General features: G+C 34.9%; 1 long non-coding RNA gene across 1 annotated transcript; it reads right to left on the bottom strand.

Moving 5' to 3' along the window:
- Positions 1-3,399: 3,399 nt before the first annotated feature.
- Positions 3,400-7,450, bottom strand: LOC150084491 (uncharacterized). The gene is made up of 3 exons (XR_016547110.1): positions 7,390-7,450; positions 7,110-7,208; positions 3,400-3,529 (listed from the first exon to the last, which is right to left on the bottom strand). It is a non-coding gene; the product is annotated as an uncharacterized LOC150084491 (long non-coding RNA).
- Between the last annotated feature and the right edge of the window lie 1,295 nt (positions 7,451-8,745).

The raw sequence follows: 8,745 nt of genomic DNA, 5'->3' as shown, positions 1-8,745 counted from the left end.
TGTGCATAGTTATGATATAGAGAACGGCGGTGATCATTTTGAATGGCTGAATACTCTTCTCTCTCTATCTCGTGAACTTCGCTGGTCGTGTAGCTGTACTGGATTGCTCGCAGAATATTTATTTATATATCTACCATAACCAAAATAAATTATTCTTCGTTTATTAGCCTTAAACAGAATACAACCCGTTGCTTTATAAGGCTAAATTTAATAAGCTATATATTTTATTCCAAACAAGAAAATCAATTTAAGGATTAAGATCAAGATAATTAAAATAAATGTTAATACATTTAAAATGTCATTTATTCCATAAATAACCATATAAATATATAAAGTCATATAAACATATATTATATGAATAAAATATATTAAATATGAAAAAATAATATATTTTCAAGGTCATTATAAAAATGATATTTGCAATAAAATTCAATCCATTGTTTGAGCTAAAATGCAAATTTACTGAACGAATGAATGACAGAAGTTAAAAGAATTAAAGACAGTTAAAAAAGAATAGTTGTTGGTTTCTAAACATAAGAGTTATTTGTAAACAAGTCATGTCTAACTTATTAAAAGACAGTAATAATACTCATGCATCGAGCTTGTTAGCTGGGGGATAGCAGGATTAGGAGACCCTGCATTCCCCCCATGCGATAGTGAAATGGCGTTCCTATAGTGGAACATCATTATCTCAATCAGATCTTCTTTCAGGGGCCTAGTTTCCAGGCACTACAATTTGCATAACGGAAGTCTTTCTTGGTAAGGGCACCCTCCCCCCCCTCACTAATCTCGTTGCTCTATACTGCGCCGTTACAACAGACTTACAGAGTAAGTTTTAACTTTCTACACTGAGGCTTTCAGACCTGTATGCAGTACTAAAGAATGGAAAAACCATTGCTTTATACAGCGGAAGAATTACCTCGTTATACCTTCTAGCAAAATTTCGTATATCATGGAAGCTATCCTAGCAGCTCTCTGGGTTTTTTGACTGTCCGCAAAACTTTTTATGACTGCACAATTACCCCCAGACCTTTTTCGTTCTTTACACCCTTGAATGTGGTACCATAAAGTTGGTGTGTTATTTAGTAATTACTGATACCATATGCAGTAGTTTCTATTTTTCAATGTTAAACTTCAATTGCCATTTCTCAGCCCATATGCCTAACTTTTCTAGATCTTGTTGCCTTAGCATACCCAAGTTACACTATTTAACTACCTTCAAAACTTTTGTTAGGCATGCACTTATAATACTCATATAAATCAGTATCACGCGATATTACGTAACTGTTCTATGCTTTTTTCTTTTGCTCATTTAAACCCAATCCTTTGTGATCGGATTCTTTCCCACCAACCACTTGAGAATCTTTATTTTGCGAATATTCTCCACTAGAACAATTGTATGAGTAAAATAATTACTTCTCATAAATAAATATTCCTATCGAACAGCAGAATAAGTTGTGCCTCCAGTTAACAGGGTCCAAGAAATACCTTAATCGATTACAATCCCCATCTTTTGAAATTAAAACCCTCCCCTTTCCTTTGACCACAGAAATCTCTTTGAATACTTCCCATTTTATGAGATTATGGTCACTACCCGCTATTGGTTCCTGCGCTGTCAAATTCTGGATGCCGTTTGATTCTGGTGAGAACCAAGTCGAAGATACTAATCCCTCCTCTTTTTAACTTTCTTTGACATAGAATAAATAATTATCAGCCAGATGGCTCGAAAATCTATTTCTCCATGACGTATTTCCCATTCACGATTCAATTTATTCATTTCAGTTTAAAAATATTATGTTGAATTCTCGCATGAGAGAAGCATACTTGGTTGCCCATTCAAATTGTCTGCAGAAATTTTTCATATTCCTCGGAATCGTTTGGTCTTCAGTACCCCTAATATCAACTTCGCTGACTATCACCATGTCATATTGTACCACAATGCCCATCTGAACTTGATCTGACCCTTGACAGAGTCTGATCAAGTTTTAAAGGAGCTTTTTATAATAAGCATGACTCTCCTTATCACTCCTGAATGCGCTATTAAAAGAAGGTAAACTGCAGCCGTGATCAACCCACTGCATGATGGACGCCTCTTCAACAATTCATGTCGAGGAAATTGGACCATAATCTACCACGCTGGTCCAGTGCGAGTTGGCAGATCGACCATATTTACCAGTCAGGGGCTTAAATCCCGGTCTACTCAAAGAGTATGTGTTACTGCGCACCCGCTCCTGATCACTCGGCTACGGAGGCTATGAATGCACTATACTCATTATAAAAAAATTAAAAAAATCATCATAAAAAAATTCTTCGACCGCTTCGTCTTGGATTGTAGGATGTCTCCATTAGTTCTGTTCTATCAGAAATGATTGGCCTAATCAAAATCTCAAATTCGTTTGATTAATTTACAATACTCCTGCGGCCGACCGGGCTAGCCGGGTGGGTAAAGTGCCTGCCTGGCAACCCAAAGGTCGCGGGTTCGATTCCCGCCTCGGGCTTGGATCAAAGTACTGCAAAAACCTTGGGAGGTGCATTATGGCCACAGAAGCCTATGCGCCAACAACTACAAAAAAAAAAAAAAAAAAAAAAATACTCCTGCATTGCTATATATTTATCTATAATTTAATTGAATTTTAAATTTAATAAAAATGAAATGAAATAAAAAAATTTATAAAAAATTCAATTTATCTATATAGATAAATAAAATTTTGTATCTCTTACCTTTTTATAACACTGACACATCCCTTATAGTTACATGATTTTCCTAGTGATATGCAACTGCTGGTGATTTTGAAAAAAAACCAAGAAATTTCAATTGCAGTATTTCAATTATACACGAGGACGCCTTCATGAAACAAAGATACATGGTAGTGCATTAAAAGACCTTAAATTTAATTATAAATATGTTTTCTTTATCTTCGTGTTTTTCAAGTTCACCAAAAAATTCTAATGAAAAATTTAAAAATGTTAATTAATGATCATTTCGAATCAAAATCAGAGAATGACATAGCATATTGAATAGCTTATATAACCTGGTATATTACTCACAAATAGTAATATACTACAACAAATCTCTGAAAATTGTTATTTCTTCCTAGAAATACACCAAACCCCATTACAAGAAACTTTTTTTGTGAAACGGAAATTCATGGTCAAAATTTAATGAATTCGCTCAAAATAATTTTAAAGGAACTGTTCTTTATTCGAATAAGTTTTATTGCATTTGTCCGACACTGTGGACTAATACTTGCTATTGTTTAAATATCTAATCATCTTTAATTGCTTGCAGTAAAAGCGGATACTTTTAAAATATGAAACATTAGATAATAATTACTGGCAGTACCGTCTTATTTTTAAGGGAATCAATCCTGCTACATGTCATACTGCAAGGAGGCGCTTACTTAACACTGGTTATTGAAAACTTTCGCGTGAATTTTATCTTTAAAACCTCTGTCTTCTATTATATGAATAGCTTTCTCTAAGTAAGCATCATCGAGCTGTGGTATTCTTGAGAAAATCCCAAAGTTCCCTGTAAAGAAAAAAAAAAAAAGATAACTAAAGTATAATGAAATGAAATACTGATAAATATCACTAAAATGAGTTATTAATTGCCCATTTTTATCGTTTAAACATAGTTGTTCTTGTTATTGTAAATTCAGAGTGCAAAATGTGATCTTGCTTACTCTTCCGAATAGTTCTGTGGACAGCACTGCTGTCCATGGAATGAGTAAAATTCTCATCGCCAGCCGAAATTGAGAAATACGGCCTGTTCACATGGAAGAAACTTTTGTTTTTTATTTATTTATTTTTTTTTTTAGCCACGTGGCTAAGTTATAATTCGGTCTCGGCGAAGATGGCGTGGTTTTTCATGCCATCATCACCCGATATTTTTCATCCTACAAAATAGAAAACCTAATATTTTCACAACCCACCCAACTGAACCTTTTTCCTACACTTTCTGGGTGTTATTCTAAATTAAGATATAACTCGCATAGCTGTAGCCGAGTAGTCAGACACCAGGGAACACTAGTATATGCGTTTGAATTGACCGTGGTTGTAGCCCACGTGACTGCTGAATATGGTGATGTTCTTGTTTTCTATTTTGTAAAATTCTTCTGGCACTGTTTATCCATCCCAGAACATAATGTTACCTCTCTGTTCTAGAGAGGTAACAAATGCTAGAAGAATACCAAGGGGCCCCTTGGTATTCTTCTAGCATTTGTGGGCTCTGAGGTGTGGCCGCAAAGATTTAGCTGGATTAGGCGTAACTACCATCGAGGAGTTTTTATTCTTTATGTAGTTACGACGCTTTTGCGTTTTGGTTATCTTATTTTAATTTAACATGTTCGCCTGTCTGGTATCGATTTTTATTCGTTTAGTGGCTTTTTAGGACAAAGCCTCGTATACCCTCAGAATAAAGAGGGTATAGGTTACTTTCCCTCTCCATTCCTCAGTTTGGGCTTTTCCGTTGTGATCATCATCGGGTAATTATGTAGATAATTACTCGACGCCGCAGTTAACTTCTAATCATTCTTAGCTCTACTATTTTATGGCTAAATGAGGGGTTTTGGCAGAGAAAAAGAAAACCTTTCTAACATAAAACATAACAAAGTTTAATTCAAGAGAAAACTTACATGCTTCATTCTTTCCATTAATATAAACACATTAAGACATTTCCAACAGTAATAAGATTATGATTTTAAGAATTTTATATTCTTAAGCATACAAGTTACAAAAAGCTAGAAAGAATCCATCTTTTTTTTTATCATGTTTACCAAAGTTTCATACTATACCATCTCAACTTACCAGTCTAAGATATTGCCTGGGCTTGAATAGCTGACAGTCCTCGACTCTCCGTTATTTCAGGCGACTCTGCGCGTTGCCTTAACAAGGAGTGGCAGCTTCTTTCTTAGCTCTCGGTCGTTTGTCCCCCTTCCACTGATCTCGAAGGCTTGGCGCTCCTCAATGGTAGGCTCTCCAATGGTAGCATCGACTCCAGCTCCCTCTCTCTGGCTTACGAGGACCCACTTTTATATCCTAAGTTCTCCATATTGTTTATTCAAGCCTTTTCTCTTATTGGAGGACTCCAAGTCCTCCGATGTTCGGACTCTACATCATGGAAAACTTAGTCAAAGAGGTAACCATCATCCCCTCATCACACCATGTATCGAATATTCCGGCAACACGTGTATTCACTCTTCGCTATCTCCTTATTAGGTAATGATGAAGCTGTTGCTCGCATCTACGCCGAGTTTACAGGGCTGAGAGGAATCTTCGATGTCCGTTCACACGAGTATCTCTTTCTCATCCCCCCTCATTGCCCTAATTTGCATCGCTAGCTAAGCGCATTTTTCCGGTGTTTAAAGAATTCTAACTTGTAAGTGGCTACCCGATATAGCTGTTGCCGACCAACAACTGTAAGCTTTTACATTGGCTTTCTTTTTAACACACAGTTTCCGCGGCTTTTTTTAACCATTTTCCTTAGAGAAGAAAACAGGCTCTAGCTTAAGGATATTTAATCTGCTTTAATACTCATACTCAGTTTTTGTAACTCCAAAATTATTGTTAAACCGAAGTTTTGGATGATAACTAGGTAGGGAGAGCATGGGAAATTTAAAATTATTATTCTTACAGTAAATTTAGAGGAAAGGGCGGAATTAGCGCTGCAACAATAAACAAAGTTTATGTTGATAATAATGCTGCATCATTCGCTACGTAGGTGCCATCGCGCACTCGGAAATATGTAGCATTCCAGACTTTATGAATTATTCATTGGAAATAGGATAGCATCTTTGTGGTCTACTTGTACACCGAGTTACATCTTAACCTTTGTCAAAAATGTTTCTCAGTGAAAGCTTCAAGACCATGTAACAATTTGAAGTGTAAGGATTGATTGTGGGGTGGAGGGAGGAGCAAGGAACGCATGCCTCTCTGAATTCAGAGACAAACCAGGGATTATTACACAAGTTATTACACGATGACAGGATCATTTTCTGACGTGAAGCAAAGTAGACATCCTTTGACATTCCAGTCTCCATATGCTGTTTACATCGTTCGACAAACATTTAAACCCAGTTCAAGAAAATCAGCGACGAAACAGACTAATATGCCAGTGTATGCTGTTCGTCCCATACTGAAACGTTCCTGTGGCAGGTGTGGAACCGACTTTTCGTAAAGGGGATTCATTATTTATGTATTTGTACCAAGATAACCCAATGTCCAATAAAATCAGTCAGTACTGTAACTTGGGGAGGGAGGACAGTGTGTGTGTGTGTGTTCACTCGAGTTCTTACAAATTCCAGTCCTGTTTTGTGATCTGATGAAGCAGTCTTCAATATCAGTGGCTTCTTAAATTATTTATTTATTAAACAATTTATTTATTAAAATTTATTAAAAACAATTTATTTATGAAACATTTATTTATTTATTGAAAAATTAGAAAAAAAATAATTATTTATTCTTAAACACATATTATTTATTTATACACTTAAAAAGTTAAAATCCATTTACAAAGCACAAGAAAAGGTATTTTTTTTTACAAATATCGTAAATATTAAAGTATACATGAGATAATTATAAATTTTTTCCTGAAGGTTTTTTCCTCAAATCCCCTGGCAATCTCAAAATTTGCTGGCAATCCTCTGGTAGTCACCACTTACAGTTTATTTATTTATTTATCTGTTTATTACAAATAACTCCGGCAGCCATAACAGCCTAGGAATTCGAAAACCTCTGATTCAATCAATAGAAATGAGTTTTGAAATGACAGAAAAAACGGTCAATACCAAAATTTAACCACGAAAAAATTACAAAATTAATAATCTGAAAAATCGTTATTCTACTCATAAACAATCAAATTTTTGATAAAGTTACCCTTAAATAACAGAAATCCGTACTATCATATACCGTGTACACCACGAATTTCGTGTTTTGCAATTAGATACATTATACCAAATGGGACTGATGTCGAACTCCAAATTTAAAGATTGCAAGGAGAAATTACAATTACATTTTTTTTTCAATTAGCCTCATTTCAGATAATTAAATTCCATTTTAAAATGACCAGGAAACGACAACAAACTAGAAATTTATTGAATGTGAATTATTACCTGCATAACGGGGAGCTTTGCTTCCTGAGAACTGATTGCAAAAATACACCAGAAATTGGTCAGAATCTGCATCCAGCATCAAAAAATATGTACCTCCATCTATTATAAAAGAATACATTGTGAAGTTTCCCTTAAAATACGGCACACTCACCCACACCTATCTGCAATATTATTACAGGAAGCGGTTATGAGATTTTTTCACCAAATTGCAATTAAAGTTATTATTATTATTTTTAACTAAAGTGAACGAAAATTGGATTCTTGAAAAGATTTTACTTACATCCTTCAGATTTTGCGTAAATCTGTGCTGGTACTTTCTTGTCTGGAACTGCAAGTGTCATATTTAATGACCTGATATCTCCGTTTCTTTAGGAATAAAAACGGAACATTAATGATACACGTGAAATATCAGAAATGTTTTTCATAGAATTATAACAACAGTGAAACCCGCTTAAAGAAGTTTTAGTATAACTTAAGGTGCCCAGATTTTTAAAGATAAATTACACAAAATGGTTAAAAAAAAAAAAAAAAATCGGCCACCCGATAATTAACTCATATACCCCTATGAATTATGATCATAAACAGCATGGGTTCCTAGTCGGTTTGTCAGTTTTTCTGGAGGAAAAACTCAATTTTCCTGGAGTTAAAACCTCACTGTCCTCGTCTGAGACCAACTAACTGAGCCGCACAGCGGAAAAAGCCTATACCATAAAAGTTTCGGTGTTATTGATGGTTTTCGATTCCGGGCCTTTTCCACCCGGTGTGAGGAGGACGGTGACCACTCTGCTACGCATGAAGACTAAACAAAATAGCTGGCAATAAAAATACAGCTATAACTAATTTATAAATTTATTTTCACTCTAAATAATTTCCTGTACTAGTTTGGCCGGTGGTACCGATTTGGCACGGCTAGCCAAGTGGTCAACATTACTAGTACTATACATAGTTACCGATTCCGCATATTATAGTGTTATTTGGATTTCAATGCTAATGTGCAATGTACGCGTAAATACAGTAATAACAACTACAACAGGCCGCTGTTCAAACACTCATGATACCACGTAATACTCTTGTTTCTATCTTATAAACGCCTCTGATTTATTTTTATTATGTATTTATTATTATTATTATTTTATGCTTCTGTTGTGTAATAGTTGAGTAATAGTTGAATTTCCTGTGACAATATCGGACCTACGCCGTGCTTGTACCAGAGCGATTCCAATGTCGGCCTGGTTTTACTAGTGCATAGAAACCCTTGGGAAACTTATTTTTCATTCTAACTCGAAAAATACGGGAAATTTTATCAGAAAAGCAGGATATTTGGTCACACAATCCTTTTATGTGAATTATTAAATTAAATTAATTATTATTAAAAATATACTTTTGAACTTTTCCTGGAACAGATTGTCCTTGTATTTTTTACATCTTGCAGAACTCTAGTAACAACAGAAAATTTATTTAAATGTTGGTCTTTTTAGATGAATAAACAAGGTTCACTCTGTTGGACACTTCCTTGCAACCACTTTACAAACAGAAAATCACAGTAAATAATAGCAAGAAACCGCACGATTTGACTCTACCGTTTACATGATCATGTTTACTTTACAAATTTGTAAAATAAAAATCATATTGACAT

The sequence above is a fragment of the Mastigoproctus giganteus genome, chromosome 6, assembly GCF_048544385.1.
Source record: "Mastigoproctus giganteus isolate SK-2022 chromosome 6, ASM4854438v1, whole genome shotgun sequence".
Classification (NCBI taxonomy): domain Eukaryota; kingdom Metazoa; phylum Arthropoda; class Arachnida; order Uropygi; family Thelyphonidae; genus Mastigoproctus; species Mastigoproctus giganteus.
The sequence above is the reverse complement of the archived record's forward strand: the minus strand, read 5'-3'. Positions and strand labels throughout refer to the sequence as shown.